Below are 21845 nucleotides of genomic sequence, written 5' to 3' on the forward strand. Positions count from 1 at the left end.
AGTTTTTATGCAAAAGAACACAAAAGGAGGTGCATATTGGGTAAAGTTACCCTTTTTTGGCCAGCAATCAGCTATGGGCCACGCTACAATATTTTCCCTATGCCTAGAGGGTTAGGAATTCTGCTCATCATAAATGTGTAGGTTTAGAATAGGTAGCAAAATACCTTTGGCAATTTACGCTTTGGGTATAATAGCAAAATACTTGGATGTATGTACATATAATTTTTGGTAGTCAAAATGTCTCACAAAAAATATACATAAATATGTTGCATGCTATGTAAAGAAGATACATTACCAAAAAAGTGTATACCTTTTAATTTGAATACAATTTTAGCCAACGAAGGAAGATGTACTTGAATTTGCATGCGGCCTTAGGTAGCAAAAACTTGAAAAGAGCATGAAATGTAGCACCTTATTGTGTAGATAGTCAAGATTCATCATGAAGTTTGTGTATGTATAGGTATTAGAAATACCAAGATGTGCGCATGTGCAATTTTTGGTACCCCAAAATGCTTTGAGTATGCATGTATGTGAATTTAGCCAAGGAGATGTGTGTGATGTAAGTAACAAATACACCTTGGAAGTACGTGTAAATAATCTAGGTGACGAAGCTGCCTTGATTGTATATGGGTGCATTTTTTCGGTTAATAGAATGTCTTGTGCAGGAGAACGTTTGTAAGGAAATATGCGCATAAGCTTGCTCTAAATTTACATTGATGTTTGCATTTATGGGAGGAGGTTATATGCCATTTTTGCTTTAAGAGTAATGTCCCACTGGTAAAACTAACCTTCCAAATGTTTGCCTTCGCAGGAATGGCCCCGAGGAAGCTTGCCTCAAAGAGGTCCAGGAAGGACAAGGCGGCCGAAGGAACTAGTTCCGCCCCGGAGTACGACAGTCACCGCTTTAGGAGCGTTGTACACCAGCAGCGCTTCGAAGCCATCAAGGGATGGTCGTTTCTCCGGGAGCGACGCGTCCAGCTCAGGGACGACGAGTATACTGATTTCCAGGAGGAAATAGGGCGCCGGCGGTGGGCACCACTGGTTACTCCCATGGCCAAGTTTGATCCAGAGATAGTCCTTGAGTTTTATGCCAATGCTTGGCCAACAGAGGAGGGCGTGCGTGACATGAGATCCTGGGTTAGGGGTCAGTGGATCCCGTTCGATGCCGACGCTATCAGCCAGCTCCTGGGATATCCGATGGTGTTGGAAGAGGGCCAGGAATGCGAGTATGGCCAGAGGAGGAACCGGTCTGATGGGTTCGATGAGGAGGCCATCGCCCAGCTGCTATGTATACCGGGGCAGGATTTTGCCCAGACTGCTGCAGGGAGGCGAGTGCGAATCATGCGCACCAACATGACCACCCTGACCCAGATATGGATGACGTTGCTCCTCAGCAACATCCTGCCCACCGATCATAATTCCGACCTCCCCATGCCTAAGTGCCAGCTGGTGTACGCCATCCTGTCACGGATGAGCATCCATGTGGCTCAGTTGATCGCTGATGCCATCTATATTTTTGCAGGTATGGCGCCCACTAGGCACCCTTTGGACCCAGATAAGTCCAACAGGGCCCTGGGATTCCCCGCACTGATCACAGGACTCTGCCAGTCGTTCGGAGTCCCCGTTGCACCTACCAAGGTGATTCGGCCGCCCATCACCCGGGCTTTTATTGAGAAGTACTGTACCCAGAGACAGGCTCAGGGTGATGCTCCACAGGCCGCAGGCGCGCCACCACCACCTCATCAGGCTGGCCAGGCTGGGGCATTTGACATGGAGCAGTATTTACGGCATTTGGTTCGCCAGCAGGCGGCCAACCACCGAGCACATGTACGGACCCATGATTGTCTGTACCAGATGAGCCTTAGCATGCAGAGCCAGGGCTTCGCTCCTTTTTCATGCCCTACTCCAGACCAGTTCAGGGCAGAGGTTGCATGGCCCGGAGATTGGCCCGAGGCCCAAGCAGGAGAGGCACCCCCAGAAGCTCCCGGCGATGGAGAAGAAGCCCACGAGGATGAGGAGATGGCCGATTTGCTTGACTTCTTGGGAGGGAGTGGAGATACGTGACTGGGAGATCCCCAGATTCATGTTTTCTTTCATATTTCTTTTGTCATTTTTATTCTATGTTATTGTTTTGACTTGAGAGACTAACGTTTGTTTTTGTTGTTTCGATTGTCATTTGTACAGCGCATACGTTTTTGTTTAGATTGTTGCGTTAGTATTTATATATCATTACTATCGATGATGTTTGAAACTCTGGAACCGTGTAGAGTTCTTCGTTTAGGAACATCGTCCAAAAGTATATAGGTGAAATAAACAAAAAAAAATCATGATAAAAATAAAAATAGAAAAGAAAAGAAAATGAAATGGAAAAGAGAACAAAAGGGAAAGAAGAGGGCAAGTAAAGAAAAAGAGAGCAAATAAGAAAAAAGAAGAAGGCAAGTAAGGAAAAAGGTGGAAAAAGAGAAAATAAGTTGTCTAGCTAAAAAACGACATGCTTTTGAAAAGAGACGATTTCCAACTTTTCTTTGAAAAAATTCATTGATCATAACCATTTTTTTGGAAAATGTGTCTACACCTGAAGGGTGAATGCTGTGAAATTTCCCCGGACGCCCGAAATGGACTCGGATGAATGCACAAATTGATAAAAGAACATATTTTGGAAACATTGGGTTGATTTAAAATAGAGGAAATGAATCCTGAGCCCTAGCATCACATGACCATAAAAATTTGACACTTGAGCGTCCACATAGGTGCATGCATGACCAGTTTTGCATGAAGTTTCCAAATCATCATTTTTGCATTTGTGTCATGGAAATAATGTGGGGCATCCCTTTTTATCCTTGAACCAAACCAAACCCTGACATGTATCATGTCTAGCCATTCTACAAACCTTGAGCCAAAATCCTGACTCACCATAATCCTTACCCTCGGAAGCAAAAAGAAAAGAAAGGAAATTCCCAATCAAAGAGTGGGAGAAAGCAAAAAGAAAAGAAAGGAAATTCCCAATCAAAGAGTGGGAGAAAGCAAAAAGAAAAGAAAGGAAATTCCCAATCAAAGAATGGGAGAAAGAAAAAAAAAGAGAAAAAGAAGGAAAGAAAGCTCCTGATCAAGGATAGAAAGAAAACAGAAGAAATGTGCAGAGAGGTCTTTGGACCGGACAAATATCTAAACAATACAGAATTGTCACCAAATGAGCAAAAAAGGAAGGAAAGGAAACCACGACCTAAAATGGTCTTCTCCCTTTAATTACCAACCAAAATCCCGTGCGCTAGCGACCTTTTTTTTCCTCGCCCCGCACTAAACAAAAAAAAAAAAACAAAACAGAAAAAGAAAAAGCCAGAAAAATCAAAAGCCAAAAACACACAAAAGCCGAAAGAAGAAACCACCAAAAGAACCCATTCCCAAGGGAAGCCCTATTGATCCATGATCACGCATGTAATTTTTGATTTGATAGGAAGTAATTTGCAAAGTCAAGTCATGACATATCTATGGTTCGGAATTAGGATGAAACACTTACCTGTGCAAGATTGATACACTTTGAGTGATTTTCTTCTATTTTTGTCGAACCCGGTGTTTCCTCTAAATGGTCATTTAGAAACGAAATGCTAACATCCAAAATCTCATTTATGGTTATGGGGGATTTCATCAGCAGACTCTCCTTCCCCGGTAGACGCATTGTTTTTCACTCAAAAAAGCATATGCTGCTCTAAATCAGTTGGAATATTTGTCTCTTTGCTAAAGCATGTTTGCATTTTAGTGGAGAAAACACCGAGACTTTTTCAAGTCTCACAAGTTATCCAGAACTACGTAGGTCTGAGTTCCTCATTGGAGGATACGTAGGAGCAAGAGCCTCGCTTTTGTCGACCACACCGCCTTTTGTCGCCATGACTCAAGAGCTGGTAGCCCGCGGAGACACCTTACGGTTATCCGCACCTCGTCATTCAGTGACCCCAAGTGTGATTCACGAGCAGAGACCAATATGGTCATCTGCGCCCTTTCCGGAGATGTCAGCATTTTCCGATGGAGACTTTTCAAGTCTCACAAGTTATCCAGAACTACGTAGGTCTGAATTCCTCATTGGAGGATACGTAGGAGCAAGAGCCTTGCTTTTGTCGGCCGCCCCATAATCTTTGTCATACTGACCCTGAGGTCATGTGACATGCACCCTTGTATCATCCAGAGGCGGCGGGCCCGATGATACGCGGAGATACCTTACGGTTATCCGCACCCTTTTGTCATCCAGAGGCGGCGGGCCCGATGACAAGCAGAGACCAAGTTTGGTCATTCTGCACCCTTGTATCATCCAGAGGCGGCGGGCCCGATGACAAGCAGAGACCAAGTTTGGTCATTCTGCACCCTTGTATCATCCAGAGGCGGCGGGCCCGATGATACGCGGAGATACCTTACGGTTATCCGCACCCTTTTGTCATCCAGAGGCGGCGGGCCCGATGACAAGCAGAGACCAAGTTTGGTCATTCTGCACCCTTGTATCATCCAGAGGCGGCGGGCCCGATGATACGCGGAGATACCTTACGGTTATCCGCACCCTTTTGTCATCCAGAGGCGGCGGGCCCGATGACAAGCAGAGACCAAGTTTGGTCATTCTGCACCCTTGTATCATCCAGAGGCGGCGGGCCCGATGATACGCGGAGATACCTTACGGTTATTCGCACCCTTTTGTCATCCAGAGGCGGCGGGCCCGATGACAAGCAGAGACCAAGTTTGGTCATTATGCACCCTTGTATCATCCAGAGGCGGCGGGCCTGATGATACGCGGAAATACCCGAGTGGTTATCCGTATAAACATTCTTTTGCTATCTGTAAGACAGAACGCTTGATAGCATGCAGAGGCTGACATAGTCTTCTGCACCTTTTGTTCCTCCGGGAACAACAAGTCATTTACATGCGGAAATTTCATGGTCACCCGCGACTCTCGTCAACCGAGAGGAGCGAAATTAGTGTCATACACTGATTTTCGGGGACCTTTGCTTGATGACATGCGACCATTCTTTGGTCCTTGTGAGATGCTTGGCATCCATCATTAGGCAATTTGTGAAATTCTGGAAGCGACAAGTCATGGTCACCCGCGACTCTCGTCAACCGAGAGGAACGAAATTAGTGTCATACACTGATTTTCGGGGGCCTTTGCTTGATGACATGCGACCATTCTTTGGTCCTTGTGAGGTGCATGGCACCCATCATTAGGCAATTTGTGAAATTTTGGGAACAACAAGTCATTTGCATGTGGAGATTTTATGGTCACCCGCGACTCTCGCCAAATCGAGAGGAACGAAATTAGTGTCTTGTCTTTACTTTCCTTTTATCTCCAATAAAAGACAAGTAAAGAGGGGCAACTGTCATACCCTAATTTCGTCCGGGGACCTTTGCTCGATGACGTGCGACCATTCTTTGGTCCTCGTGAGGTGCTTGGCACCCATCATTAGGCAATTTGTGAAATTTCAGGACATGCCGAAAAACCAAAAAAAATATTGATGCACAATCTGTAAGTTTCCGTGACACACCGGAAATCAAATGGAAGCATCGTTGCATAATTAAGTGAGGTTCCGTAGCATTCCGTAAGTCAAAAAGGGGATGATTATGTAATCCGCAAGGTTCCGTAACATTACGGAAAGAAAACAAGTATCGTTACGAAATTCGTAAGTTTCCGTAACTTTACGGAAAAAGAATCACCAAAAAACAGCAGAGGGGGGTGTACTTAGTAAAAATGGGGGTGCAAATAGCACCCAGGCCCACTTGGGCCCTCCGGAATATTCCTCCAGAAGGCGGTTGCTTCTGGAGGAAGCAACCCTGCTCGCCTGGGCGAGCTGAGCTCGCCTGGGCGAGCTGGGCGGCAACCACCTCCCCTATTTTGCTATAAATAGGGGAGGAAGTGAAGAAGAAAAGGGTTCAGCCCCTTTGGCACTTCTCTCTCTTTCGAATTTGCTTGGAAAAATTGTTTCCGTGAAGAAAATCTAAGCCGAGGCGCTTCCGAAACGTTTCCGTAACGTTTTCCGTGAGGAATCTCGCAAAGGTTTCAACCGTTCTTCGACGTTCTTCATTCGTTCTTCATCGTTCTTCGATCTTCAACGGGTAAGTACCTCGAACCAAGCTTTTCGATTCATTCTATGTGCCCGTAATGGTCCACATTGTGTTTCGTGCATTTTTATTCTCGTTTTGTTTACTTTTTATACCCCCTGTTGTGCTTAAGCCATTTTACTTAAGTCATTTCTCGCTTAACTTAAAAATAAAATAAATTTCCACCGAACGTTTGAATTGTATTATCCATTAACTTCGGTTAAAATAAATTCCGACCGTTCGGTCGTGCCGTAACCACGTTGGAAATCAAAAAGAGGTAAAAAAATAATATAATAATCAAAAAGACATCTTTTAGTAAAATAAAGCGGAAAATCAATCGGACGTTTTCTCTTTGGGATTTCTCATTCTTAATCGAATTGATTAATAACTAAAGTGAAACTAAAGGCTAAAATCAATTCGCCTAGTCAAGCTCGTCCACAAAAATAGGCTTTTGAAGTTTGTCATCTCAATTTCTCACTAAGTAAAATGGATCATTTTTAAGGTCCAACGCCTTAAAATGATCACCACTTAAGTAAAAAAGAATCACTTGATAAAAAAGAACTACGTAGGTCTGATTTTCTCATCCCAAATTGAGGAATACGTAGGAGCAAAGGGAAACACCCTTGTCGACCACAAAAAAGAAAAAATATAAAAAGGGTATAAAGGATATAAAGAACATAAAAGGGAACATAAAAATCCAAGTCATGTTTGCACATTCGATTAAAGGCTGCCGTCCCTTGGGACGGGCGTGTGGGGTGCTAATACCTTCCCCGTGCGTAAATACAACTCCCGAACCTTTCACTAAAAAGTTCGTAGATCGCGTCTTTTCCGGTTTTCCCGACGTTTTCCTCAAATAAACGTTGGTGGCGACTCCGCGCGTATTCCTTTCGTGGAACACGCATCCCGCGAGTCACGCGTCGCCCTCCCGCCGAAGGGTAGGTTGCGACAGTATTTTAAGAACATAACCCATGTCCATCTAAAGTAATCGTCCACTATGACAAGTCCATACCTCTTTCCACTAGTGGACCCAGTTTTGGTTGGACCAAATAAATCAAGACGTAGTAGCTGGAGAAGTCTAGAGGTTGAAACAATGTTTTTACTGGTAAAAGAGTTTTTAATTTTTTTTCCCTTTTTGGCATGCCTCACAAAGTATATCATCCTTATATGACATACTTGGTAGACCTCTTACAAGGTTGTTTTTCTACAATTTGGAGATTAACCTCCAACTTGCATGACCAAGTTTTCTATGCCATAGCCAGTTATTTTCCTTTATAGACAATAAGCATGACACTTTTCGATTTGAAAGTTCCCCTAGTCTTATTTCGTAGATGTTGCCTTTTCTCTTGGCAAAAAATAAAAGGGACTTGTCATCACATAAGATGACACACTCATCCTTGTTGAAGGAGACACCATATCCATTGTCGCATAATTGACTTATGCTTAGTAGATTGTGTTTAAATTATTCAACAAAAATAATTGTTATCAATAAAGGGATAGGGATGGATACCTATCTTACCTATATTAGTTATTTTGCATTTTTGGTTCCCTTCGAAAGTGATTGTTCCACCATGATAGGGAGTCAAGAATTGGAACATAGACTTTTCTCCTGCCATGTGCCATGAGCAACCACTATCCAAGTAACATGAGAGGCACTTGCTTCTTGCTATCAACAACATTTGCAACAAGAATAACCTTTATCTTAGGTACCCAAATCTTTTTGGGTCTTTTTGTGTTAGCCATGAAGGGATTGGGTGAACCCTTATTGGGATGATCCCTGCATATGGACGTCATATGTCTAGTTTTCCCATAGAAATAACATACAATAGTATTTTTGTCATGAGCATATACTTTCCCATCATATTCATTTCCAGATTTGTTTAAAGAACTTCTACAGTATCCTAATAGTTCATTAAGATTATATGTTTCATTGACAAATTTGGATAATGTAGTTTTTAAGGTTCTTATTTCCTCATGAAGTTTGACGTCTTGAGGTTGACCCTTAAATTCACGATTCTTCAAAAGCTCATTATTCAAGAATTTCACATATTTCTTGTGTTCTTCACATTCCACCCAAAGATTACGTTTACTCATTTTGAGGACTTCATAATCTTTGTGTGCTTGTGCACATTCTCTCTAAAGATAATATCTTTCTTCTTTTTGTGATTATGAAGTTCATTAAGCTCTTTCAGATCCTTTTGAAGATCTTTTATTTTGTTTTCCAACTTCTGAAAGTTCTTAAAAAGGGTAACTTTTTCGCTAGCACTTGTCCTATTCTCAAGGCATAGCTTGGACTCTTTTTCTTTAAGATTTATGCATGCTTCACATGTCTGGGTGGAATCGTCCAGTGAAACATCTACTTGATCCTAAAGGGTTTTCTCAAGTTTTAAATGATCTTTGGATAGATTCTTGAAATATCTTCGTAGGTTTTTGTAAGATTTTGAGAGAATAAATGAGTTAGATAAAAGCTCACGATAAGCTTTTCTAAGTGATTCAAGGTCATCGAAATTTACCTCATCTTCCTAATCTTCTTAAGACCCATCAAAGGTTGTATTTGCCATCAGACATATGTTGGTTTCTTTATCATCTTCATCAGACGAGGTATCGTCCAGGTCCTCCCATGTGCTCATAAGACCCATTCTTTTTTTTAGTCTTAAAGAATTTCTACTTATCTTGACTTTTCTCCAGATTTGGACATTCAGACTTGAAATGTCTATGCTTTTTGCGCTTGTCAAACCCTAATTTCATCCGGGTATAATGTTTTTATCATTCGGATATGATGTTTTGATAATTGCTAATTGAATTACGGTGTTTTACACCAGTTACAGTGCAAGGCCAAGGGGTCGCACAGGGTTTTGATGGTTGTTTGTCAGATCCATAAAGAAAAAACCACAAGGAAAGGGGCAAAATGATCATTTCCTAGAATTTTCTGGACCTAAACTCGCCTAGGCTAGCATTTGGCTCGCTTGGGCCATGAAATTTCTTCAGCCCTAAGCAAGCCACTCGCCTAAGTGAGCTGATACCTTCAACTTTAAGCAACCAGCTTGCCTGGGCAAGCTTCCCCTACACCAAATGGCTTTTTCCTATAAATAGCCATTTAGGGGAAGGGTTTAAGGGTTCTAAAAATTGGAGAAGGGGAGGAAAAACGCAGAAAGGAGAAAGAGAAGAAGAAAAAAAGAAAATTCGAGGCTTGCCGAGTCAAACCGTGGATCGTTTCCTACATCATTTCTCTTGCAAGCCTTGTACCCTGTGCAACAGTCGGTTAGTTTTTCCTTAAGATGTTGATGTAATCTTTGTACCCTTATGTATCCCTCTCGAAATCATATATGTAATCTTTTCTACTCAAATATCACTTGAGATCGTTTTAAGGTCCAATGCCTTAATGAATCTTTGTTTGCAATTAAAATAAATCTTAAAAAAAACATAAAATCAATTCAACACACAAACATTTAGACTTAAAAAACTACATAGGTCTGATTTCCTCATTGCACCTAAGGATACATAGGAGCAAGGGCAACACCCTTGTCGATTAAAAAAATATTAAATAAATAAAAATAATATAGTAAAATAAAAGAAATTCACTGCTCTTGGAAAAATAATTAATTTTGTAGTCACATTATTTTTATTGCACACTCGATTAAAGGCTATTGTTCTTCATGACAGGCATGTGGGGTGCTAATATCTTCCTTATGCATAAAAAACTCTTGAACCCTTTTTTTTCAAAATTTTCAAATCTCTTTTGGTTTTTCTAATATTTTTCTCGAATAAACATTGGTGGCGACTTCCACTCATTTTCTCCCTAGGAGATGAACGTGCTTTCTTTTATTTTCTTTCGTTATCACGTCGTAACGTAGGTTGCGACAACACTCATAACAAACTATGGAGCTTTTGTCCTTATCCTTCTTTTGTCGGGGCATTCTTCTTGAGGATTTTCTCCACTTGGACCCACTTTTGTTTCTCCACATCTTGTGAATTTTAGAGAGATAAAGGCGAGCTCATCTTCATCTGAGTCTTCTTCAAATGAATCATCTCGACTTTAAGCACTTTGGATGAACTTCTCAAGGCATGTTCTCTAGACGATGATGTCTTCTTGTTCTTTTGACTACCGAGAGCTAGAGACTTTTCTCTTTGGAGTCCTTCGTCCCGCTGAATTTCTTGTTCATGAACCTTAAGGGTACTGACTGGTTCCTCAAGAGACATAGAATCAAGATTCTTTAAGGCTCTCAACATTGTTACCTATGATTTCTACTTCCTAGATAGACTTCTCAAAAAATTTTCAATGTGGTCATAATTATCATAAGTTCTACCTAAGGATCTTAGTTCATTAAGAATGATTTGAAAATGTACGAACACACATTGGATGTCTGTGTTTTCTTCCATGGAGAAGAGTTCATACTTACGAGGGATGACACTGAGTTTGTTCCTCTTTACCTATGATGTGCCTTCAATATGTTATAGCTAAAGTGTCTTACATTTGTTTGACACTTCTGAAATTGTGTACCTTGTGTATTCTTTTTCTAAGAGAGCGCACTGCAACTACATCATATTCTGAGCCTTGGAGTTTAGAAAAAATCTGAGCTTTTATTGCTCCATCCACTAGCTTCTAGGAATCTTACTCAAATGACCATCATATGGAATATAATCTCCGTTTTCCACCACGTACCATAGGTCTATATGAATTGATTCGAAGTGGGCTATCATACGCTCCTTCCAGTAATCATACTTTATTCCTCTGAACATAGGTGGTTTGTTGGTGGAGAATCCTTCTTCCATTTCTTTGATATATAGGATTTTTTCCTAAGTATTCTTAACAACACTTCTGGTATATTCTTAGACTCCTCCTGAATCTAAGAACTCAAGTATTGTTTAACACTAAGTCATTCCTAACTTTCACAATCAAATATTTGAATGAATACAAGTATTCTTAACACTAAATGAGTGAATAAGCAGTTAAGCACAAATACAAAATAACTTTGCTTCACAAAGAATAAGCCAATGAAAAATGTGTATTAGTCGTCTAATAATTTTAGCAGAGTTTTGCTTCATGTACTTTCTTTCAGTCTTGTTCTATTTTTCATCAGTTGCTTCCTCAATGGAGATGACATTTTACAGACTTCAGTGAAGGATCCGTTAAAGGATCAAATTTGATTCCTTGATAGGATTGTTGTCTCACACTAAAGAATAAGGTGACGTGTCACACTCTGAATGGAGAGGAATGATCTGTTGTTTAGACAATGCCATGTGTTTTTTGTCTATAGCAAAAACAACCTTTAAGAGAATATTTTGTGATAACCTTTTATATTGTTCTTTTTTTAAATTCAAACATTAGAATTTAAAAGATAAGAGAGGCAAATTGAATTTGAATGAAATAGAACACGTGCACTTTCCTTTTTCGTCATACTCACTCTTTTGAGACTGGACGTGCGAGTTTTCCTTAAGACAATGAGTTATAGTAATTTATACAAGGGTGGACACTTACTCGATATAGCATGTTAAACGCTAGTTAAAAAACAAAGCATTCTTTCTATGATTGTGGATGATACTGAATGTTGTAAATACCTTTAACATAAGGATCCTGTCCACTTGCCAAAACTCATTAGAATGTCAATAATTTATACTTTTTATTGTACATCAAAATCCAAGGAGGATGAGAAGAGTGGTTGTCCAGACCTAAAATTTTGATTGAGCCATGGAGTGGTATTCATCTCTTCATTCTCCCTTTGACTCCATTTTCATTTTTCTCATAGAGCACCCATGGGAGCTCATGAAAAAGCTTTGTTTATGGGTTTCTGATTCTGTTTGTAGTTGTTTTTGGGTTTAGGGTGATGTTGTGATGAGCTTGTCGTTGGAGTGGAGGAAAGCTCTCATCTTGGACCCAAAGTCCTTTTTTTTTTCCTTTTCTCCATCTCAGAGTTTGCTTCTTGATTTATAAAGGTAAGGGGAACGAACTCATCCTTTTTTCCTTATTTTATGATGATTTTAGGTTGTTTGATTTGAATTGTGTTCTTTTGTTGGGGTTTAGTATTTAGAAGCCTAAGTGTTGACTATTGATATGTTTATTGTGATTTTGGATGCTTGGGTAGCCATTAATGGGGTAAAAAGCTCAGGTTTTCAAAGAACATCATATTTTTCAATTTTAGCTTAAGCTACAAATTTTTGTTGTAGCTGAAATTCGATAAAATGGGGTCCGCGTGAATTTAGTCGAAGCTAAGATTTTTAGCTCAAGCTAAATTTCAATAGTATTGGGTCTACATGAATTTAGCCCTAGCTATGATTTTTAGCTCAGGCTAAATGTTTGGTCGAGCTATATTTTGTGGCTTAAGTTAAATTTAGGCAAGATGTTTTATTTTACTCTTAATACATCCTTGAGGGTTTTCAAACTTATTCTAAGTGAGAATAAGATGATGTTGTGAGATTTTATAATTTTGTTAAAGTTGGTTATAAATGGAGATCATATAATTTATATTCATATGAGGATTTTGATACGTTGATTGCAAAAATTCATGGTGTCGGATGTCTTGCTATGCTTAATGAAATATTGATGGGTTCATAAGTTCAATGTATATATAAATGGTGAATTTATGATATGGTAATTTGATGAAATATTGTTATATTGAAAAGATCATTATATTGATGATGAGATAATTATGTAAATTAATGAATGTCTTGAGTTATGGTGGGTTGATTTTGTTGATAATGATATGAATATTTTTTATGAGGTGAATGTGTTGATGTTGATAAGGTGACAATGATGGATGATAATCTTACCTTGTAACCATCCCTAATGTGTTGGAATCGTTAGTTATGACCTTTGGGAAGGTTTTTATTAAAAACAAAAATGGTATACATGAGAGGGTGAGTTCCCCGCCAGAACACTGTCTCACTAATGAGATATCTTTCCAAGTACCACCCTTATGCTTTGACTTCGAATGGTGTGTAGGAGTTTTTAGAACTAATTCCCAAGAGGTTTAGTGACTCTTTAGTGATTATGGGATGGATTTTTATTAATGGTGAAACTTGGATCCTTAAGACTGATCATGAGTGAGATGGTGGGTACAAAATTGTTGTATCTTAAACTTCAAGGAATCCAAGTTTAGCTATTGCTATTATGAGTAGGCGTGCATGTTGGGGTTGCTAAGAAGTCCCTAAACCTAGTGCTGGAGGTTATCGTGGTGGCTAACGCTGAAAAGGCCTATAGAATGGATGCGTGGGTGAATCCCAAGATAGGTTAAAGTCTTTGAGAGCCTTACTGAGGTAAGTCACAACCCACATTCATCCATTTTTTATAAAAACCACACTTCTTTCATAAGGTTAAGGTTAATTCGAGTCTCCTAGATTGGTCAAGGTATGACTATGTTAAGGGATGCACTTGGGTTAATCCCTCAAGTAGTGTATATCTCCATAGAGTAGAGTCTTTCATTGGTGTTTATGATTGATGATGTACATGGTGATGATGATTGATGGACTCATATGATGATGATGCTTGATAGTGGATGTGTCATGCTGATTCTTGAATTGTTTCATGATGCTTAAGTATGGGATGACTTGTTTATGTGAGTTAAGTGTTTTTAGTTTTATTTATTCTCAAATACCATGATTAAAAGATGATAGAGCTTATGTAATGTTAATTGATGAGGTTTTTAAATTGTTTCAAGTATGCTTATTTTTGTAAGTTTACCCTTACGTTGTTGCATGTGTGGTTTGTGCCTATGATGATCTTGTATCTGACATATGTGGGGAGTAGATGGCTAGGAGGTGGCCCATGTTTTTCATAAGCTTAATGGATATGCCTACCTCGACATGAAGACATGGTTTCCATTCTTGTTTCCTCTTTATAGTTATGTATAGTGTTTATTAGCTCAGAATTTAGGTAGTTTATCATTATAGACTTATTTAAGCTTATATGCATGTTTTGAGAAGATTTGAGTTGCTCTGATGTTGTATATGATCATGTTATGTTGGAGTGTCATAGGGCACATGGTATGTTGTGTATATTTATCAATTTTGATGTTTTATCTTGATATATTGCCTTTTAGCCGTTGGTCCTTTAAAATGCAGAAAGTTTGCAAGCATTTTCATAATGAAATTAATAGAAGAGTTTTAAAGAGATTAAAATAATGTCTTTTGCTTTATTAGTTTTGAGGTATCATGTAGCGCTGATAGGTCATTACACTCTACGTACAAAGCTAGAAATTGAATTATACACAAAAAATAAGGGTTTCTAAGCATAATAAAAGTTGAAAAAAAGGTCAATGTAATTGAGACCCCAGTTGAACACAATGATCAAAGCACACAACTTTTTCATCTCTGTTATAACTAGGTTACTGTAACAAACTTTTGCTTGACTCTTGTATGTAAATTATCCATGAGATAAAGGATAGAGATATAAGATTAGGGAGAAACAGTAGCGAAAATTGAGATTGATTTGTAGAAATAAAGATGAAGTACCCATTTTGTTGGGGAGATCAAGGAAAGTATAGGATAAAAGTAAAGGAAGAGCAAGCTTTTGTGTTAAATAAAAAATTGTATACTAAGTTTGAAAGAGAAACCAAACCTTTTTTGAGATTTCTATAGTCACATCAGTCATGTTCTTGCCTACATATTTTCATTGTACAAAATACAATATTTTCGTTGTAATACGAATGTGCATACAAAATTCAAAATAGACAGATGTTTCTATTGTATATTTTATATGCAGAAACATATTTCTGTTGTATAACTTTAATTTGTCCTTTTTAATGAAGGTTAATCTCATATATTCATTATTGTCCATGTTAATTTCATCACAAATCTTGTCTAAATGTGCCTTTGTATGCCTATTCACATTCAAATACAAGTAAGCATTAATATTATAGTAATTTCTCTTTATAGTAGAGGTGTTGAAGATTAATCTAGAAAAGTGTAGATGTATAATTGGTGGTCCATTATCTAGAGAGTTCTACACCTATGGAGATGTTGTAGTGTGCAGAAACTTCTTGATGGATGTAGAAAAATATCCTATTATCTAAAGTCATAGAAGCACTTAGAACATTATAGAGATGAATGGTAGATGATAGATGAGTCTAGAAGACTCTAGGACTAAGTAGTATAGAAGTGTGTAGAAATCACCTATGTAACCTATATAAAGGCATAAGTTGTAGCAAGCCATGTAACGTAAGTCAAGAAGCTAATAAGCACAATTCAAGTTAAGGTGTCAATTTTCTGAAAACTCATCATCTTCCTACTCGAATCATTTCTATCATACATTTCTACCATATCCTTCCATAAAAAAAGGCATAACCACATCCCATATCCTAACAGTGGAATCAAAGCAGTGTTGATCCTATGGCCTTTGCTACATCACCTAGCCCACCAACCTTCAACTATAACCAAACCTTAGTTCCCATATTTAATGGGGAAGCATATGATTATTGGAGCATCCAAATGCAAACTCTATTCATCTAACAACTCTTGTGGTATGTTATAGAGAATGGCTATCCAGTCCTAGAAAGCCAAGAAGAATTGGCTACGTGGACAGCAGCAAAGCAAAAGGAGTACAAGCAAAACAAGCAAAATGATGCTAAGGCTCTGCTATTCATTTAACAAGGAGTTAGTAGAGAGATCTTTCCAAGAATCATGCAAGCAAAAAATGCAAAGGAGGCGTGGGAGACTCTGAAAAATGAATTTAAAGGCACAAACAAGGTAATTTCTAATAAACTTCAATCTTTGTGGAAGGATTTTGATACATTAATAATGCGGGAAGATGAATCTATAAAATCTTTCTTCTCTCGTGTCTCTAATATCTTCAATCAAATTAGAAGTTACGGGGACACGATTGAAGACAAGAAAATAATACTAAAAATATTAAGAAGTCTTCCCGTAAAATATGATCATATTGTGGCTGCCATAGAAGAATCAAAAGATTTATCTAAACTCACTCTAGTAGAATTAATGGGCTCTTTAGAAGCTCATGAAGCTAGAATGAAAATATTTGAGCAGCCACTAGAGCAAGCATTCCAATCTAAAATTAATATCTCTAAAAATGATGGAGATAAGAAAAATAACCACGGTAAATTTCCTCAAAAAAAAGGAGAATTTACTAATCATGGTAAAAGGAGCGAAAAGCAATGGAGTAATAATGCTTCAAGCTCCTATTGCAAATTATGCAAGAAAAATAATCATGATACAAAAGATTTTTGGTACAAATGCAAAAGGTGCAAAAGGCACCTACACTACGAAAAAGATTGTTTTTACCGACAAAAAGAAGAAGCAAATTTTCTAGAAAATAAAGAATCCCTTGATCATACTTTGTACTCCGCTTTATCTTCTCAAGAACCTAGGGATGTATGGTATGTTGATAGTGGTTGTTCAAACCACATGACAAAAAACAAAAGTTGTTTTGTGCAACTAGATGAGACAATAAAATCCAAAGTTACACTTGGTAATGGAAATGTTCAAACAGTTGAAGGAAAAGGCATCATTGCTGTTAAAACTCAAAATGGTAGCCAAAAATATATCCATGATGTTTTTTATGTGCTAGGTCTTACTCAAAATCTTCTAAGTGTTGGTCAACTTATTCATAAAAATTATAAAGTCACCTTTGATGATGATAAATGTAATATCATTGATAGAAGAAAGGACCAAATTATTTCTATCAAAATGGCTCCTAATAAAGTATTTCCTCTATTTGTGCCATTTGGGCAAAACAATGCATTGAAATGTGAGAATATGGATGACTCCATACTATGGCACTTGAGGTATGGTCATCTAAACTTTAATGGCCTCAAATTATTAAAACAAAAAAATATGGTGCTTGGGCTTCCTTTTATTTCATCTAACCTTAAAGTTTGTGAAGGCTGCATTTATGGCAAGATGCACAGGTTACCATTTCCAAAAACATCTTGGAGAGCTAAAGCTCCACTTCAATTGGTGCATGTTGATATCTGGGGACCATCAAGTACCCCCAGCTTTGGTGGAAGAAGATATTTTCTCCTCTTCATTGATGACTACACTCGAATGATGTGGGTGTACTTCATCCAACAAAAATCTGATGCATTCTCTTGCTTCAAGGAGTTCAAGGCCCTAGTGGAAAAGCAAAGTGGGCATTCCTTCAAAATCTTGAGAACAGATCGCGGGGGAGAATTCCATGGGCACATATTCATCAATTTTTGCAATGATCATGGCATCAAGAAGGAGCTGACTGTTCATCACACTCCACAACAGAATGGTGTCGCTGAAAGGAAAAATAGAACCATTGTGGAAATGGCTCGATCGATGCTACAGAACAAGAACCTGCCAAAGAATCTATGGGTGGAAGCTGTTAGCACAGCAGTATACATCCTCAACCATTCTCCAACTAAAACAGTCTTAAATATGACGCCATATGAAGCATGGTTCAACAGAAAACCAACAGTTGATCATTTTAAAGTTTTTGGATGTGTTGCTTATTCACACATTCCAAAGGAGAACCGAGAAAAGCTCGATGAAAAAGGAGAAAAGTGCATCTTTGTCGGCTATAGTGACCAATCTAAAGGTTACCGATTATTCAAACCAGATTCAAAGCAGCTGATCATTTCAAAAGATATCATCTTTGACGAAGGAGCAAGCTGGCAATGGAGTACTGAAGTCAATGAGACGCAAGAAGTAACCAATCCAAGCCCGTGCACACTACCACCATCACCAACACAACATGACCAACAACACCAGCAAGAAGAAGTAGAAGAAGTCCCACAACAACAACTTCGAAGATCAGGAAGGCCACACAAACCGAATCCAAAGTACACAAATGTTGGATTTTTTGCCTGTGAACCTCAAAAGTTTGAGGAAGCATCGAAAGAAGAAGTTTGGAGAAAATCCATGGACGAGGAAATTAAAATGATAGAGAAAAATCATACATGGGAGCTCATGCAAAAACCAGAAGACAAGGAGATCATTGGCCTGAAATGGGTTTACAAAATTAAATATAATGAGGATGGAACAATTCAGAAGCACAAAGCACGACTTGTCGCTAAAGGCTATTCACAACTGCCAGGAGTTGATTTCAATGAGACATTTGCTCCCGTTGTGCACATGGAAACAATTAGAACTGTACTAGCCTTAGCTGCATAGATGAAGCTACAAGTCTACCAGCTAGATGTAAAATCAGCTTTCATGAATGGAGAGATTGAAGAAGAAGTCTACGTGGAGCAACCACAAGGATACAAAGTTCAAGGAGAAGAAGACAAAGTATATCACTTGAAAAAGGCGCTTTATGGTCTCAAACAAGCTCCCCGAGCATGGAATAGCAAAATAGACAAATACCTTGTCGAGCATAGATTCCTCAAAAGTCCAAGTGAGCCATCACTATATGTGAAGATGCAAGGTAATCATTTCTTGATTTTGTGCCTATACGTAGATGATTTAATCTACACCGGCAACAACTCCCAGATGATGGAAGAATTCAAAAAGGCTATGATGCAAGAGTATGAAATGACCGATCTTGGACTCATGAGATATTTTCTCGGCATGCAAGTCAAGCAAAGACCTGGACAAATATTTATCTCGCAAGAAAAATATGCAGATGACTTACTGAAGAAGTTCAACATGCAAGATTGCAAACCACTTGCCACACCTATGGCAATGAACGAGAAGCTTTCAAAAGATGATGGGCAAAACAAAGTTGATGCAACAGTTTATAGAAGCCTAGTCGGTTCGCTAATCTACTTAACCAACTCAAGGCCAGACATCGTGCATGCAGTTAGCATCGTGTCTAGATTCATGAGTAACCCAAGCAAAGCACACTTTGCAGCAGCCAAGAGAATCCTAAGATATGTTAAAGGCACAAAGGATTTTGGCATTTTGTACGAGGCAGATAGAGACTTTAACTTGATAGGTTATACAGATAGCTACTGGGCAGGAAGCACAGATGATAGAAAAAGCACAAGTGGATATATGTTTCTTCTAGGCAACAAAGCAGTATCATGGGCGTCAAAGAAGCAAACGACAGTTGCTCTATCATCAACAGAAGCATAATACATGGCTGCAACAAGCGCTGCGTGTGAAGCGACATGGCTTAGAAAAATTCTGCAAGACTTACAAGACTCCAACAGTTATTCATTGTGATAATATGTCAACTATTGCAATGACTAAGAATCCAGTATTCCACAGCCGTACAAAGCACATTGAGATTAGATACCACTTCATCAGAGACCTCGTGGAACATGGAGAAATCAAAATGGAGTTCTGCAAGACTGAAGAACAATTAGCAGACATCTTCACCATGCCAATTGCAACAGAGAAGTTCATCAAATTCAGAGATATGCTTGGAGTTCAAGACTTTTCTAGATTAAGGGGGAATGTTGAAGATTAATCTAGAAAAGTGTAGATGTATAATTGGTGGTCCATTATCTACAGAGTTCTATATCTATGGAGATGTTGTAGTGTGTAGAAACTTCTTGATGGATGTAGAAAAATATCTTATTATCTAAAGTCATAGAAGCACCTAGAATATTATAGAGATGGATGGTAGATGATAGATGAGTCTAGAAGACTCTAGGACTAAGTAGTATAGAAGTGTGTAGAAATTACCTATGTAACCTATATAAAGACATAAGTTGTAGCAAGTCATGTAACGTAAGTCAAGAAGCTAATAAGCACAATTCAAGTTAAGGTGTCAATTTTCTGAAAACTCATCCTCTTCCTACTCCCATCATTTCTATCATACATTTCTACTATATCCTTCCATAAAAAAGAGACATAACCACGTCTTATATTCTAACAAGAGGTTCATAAGATTTTAGAAATTCATACTCGTCAATCAGATGATCATTTATTTTTGTCTGAAAAGTGTTGAGTGAATAAATAATATACAACTAGGTTAATCTTTTCCAATATTAGAAAAGCTTTAAGTAATATACCTTCGAATCTAGTGGATTCAAGACTTCCGTTACTTTAAACCTTTTCTATATTTGTCCATCAAATGTCAAATGGACTGGACATTAGAAACTATAACGAGCACTTTACATAGTTCTAATTGTATTTGAATTGCATTCAATACGTACCTTTCATCATCCTGATCCACCTGTTCAGCAACCACATCAGATGTTGGTCTTGAATGGTCGTATCTTAAGATATTCTACAACATACATGATCATTTGTGACTTGGTTATTAGAAATATATTATTGTTGTACAGTGATAGTGATTTTTGAATGCTCCAAAGATATATTTGTAAGTTTAAATAGGCTCTTCATATAGACCATTGTATTCTACTTTGTCTGTTTAAGAATTTGTGATGCACATTGTCTCTTAAACGTGAATACCTGACTATTTTATTTTCAACTCGTAGTATGGACCAAATCAAATATAGTAATGTGCATTTATATTTCCATTGATATAGAAGATACTAGAATAATGAGGTCAATTGATCATGTGTTCCACAACAATAAAACATCAATAGCCTAAATAAACAATGTATTAGCATGCTAGAGTTATGACTCAAAACACTATTATTTGCTGTGATTAGAATAAATAGACAATGAGGGTATTTTTGCATGTTAGAAGAAGATATATATAAAAAAAAAAAAAAAAGAGAAGTAGCCTAGGGAAGATATCTACATCTTTTCTTTTCTACCCGAAAACGTATTTCAATTTTAAATTTTGTACCCATTCTTTGTAATATAACAAACATATTTTCAATTGTATATTTTGTACGTAAAAATATATTATAGTATAAGATTTGTCAGCATTTGTGTTGGAGTGTTAATCAATTTGATCGGCTAGTTTTTCACTAACAACAGTTTCAAAGAATTATTTAAGAATTATTTTCTTATAAATAATCCCAATCAAATAAATGTTTAAATTGTTTAAAAGTATATTACAAATATTACTTAACATTTTTCCATCATGATATTGATAATATTTACTAGTTTTGCTAGTTAATTACTAATTACCCTTGAGGAACAACTTATCATTTTAACAACATACTTATTCAATCCAATTTTGTTAAAATTTCAATTCAATCATAAGACATTGCAATTTGGACCTCGTTATTAATTAAAGGTATTTTTTAAGTCCCTTGTAATAAAATTAAGAATACAAAGTATTGGTTACAAATATTTCACTTAATATATTTAAAACATAAAAAATTTCACTTAATATATTTAAATCATAAAATTATTTAATATTTTTAAATAGTTAAAAATATTTGAGAAAGGAAAATAAATATTTCTGAAAGTCAATCTTTACTCTTTAGAAACATTATCAATTAAGCAAATGTTATTCATTTTTTTATATATATAATGGTAATAATGAGAATCGAATTCTTAACATCGTGTATCTATCCTAACTCACATTAAGCCGACCTAGCGAGTTAAATTAATGCTATACTAAAACCTCATCTACATTTTTACTTTACATTCCTTCTTAAGAAAACAAAAGACAAAAACACAATTACTTTTTTTCTCCCCGCTTCCCTTCTTTTTCAAAAAAAGAAAAGTAAATAATATATATGGATATAGATATATAATTAAAAAATATTATTATTTAATATTATTTACTATCATTCTTTACACTATTATACCACCACTTTTCTTTCAAATATTTTTTTTTCACCAAAAATATTTCTTAGCTAACTTCCTTCAATGCGTAAAAGTTATTGAAGTAGTCATTATTTCTCTTCACATTTTTTTTAACTATTAGCATATTTTAAGGAATCAACTATGATCAATTGTATCTTGTTTTGCCGGTAATTCTCAACATATAATGTATTATATCCGTCTCAAAATAATAGGTGTTTTAAGTTATTTTACAATATAAA

The sequence above is a fragment of the Glycine soja genome, chromosome 14 (assembly GCF_004193775.1).
Source record: "Glycine soja cultivar W05 chromosome 14, ASM419377v2, whole genome shotgun sequence".
NCBI lineage: Eukaryota > Viridiplantae > Streptophyta > Magnoliopsida > Fabales > Fabaceae > Glycine > Glycine soja.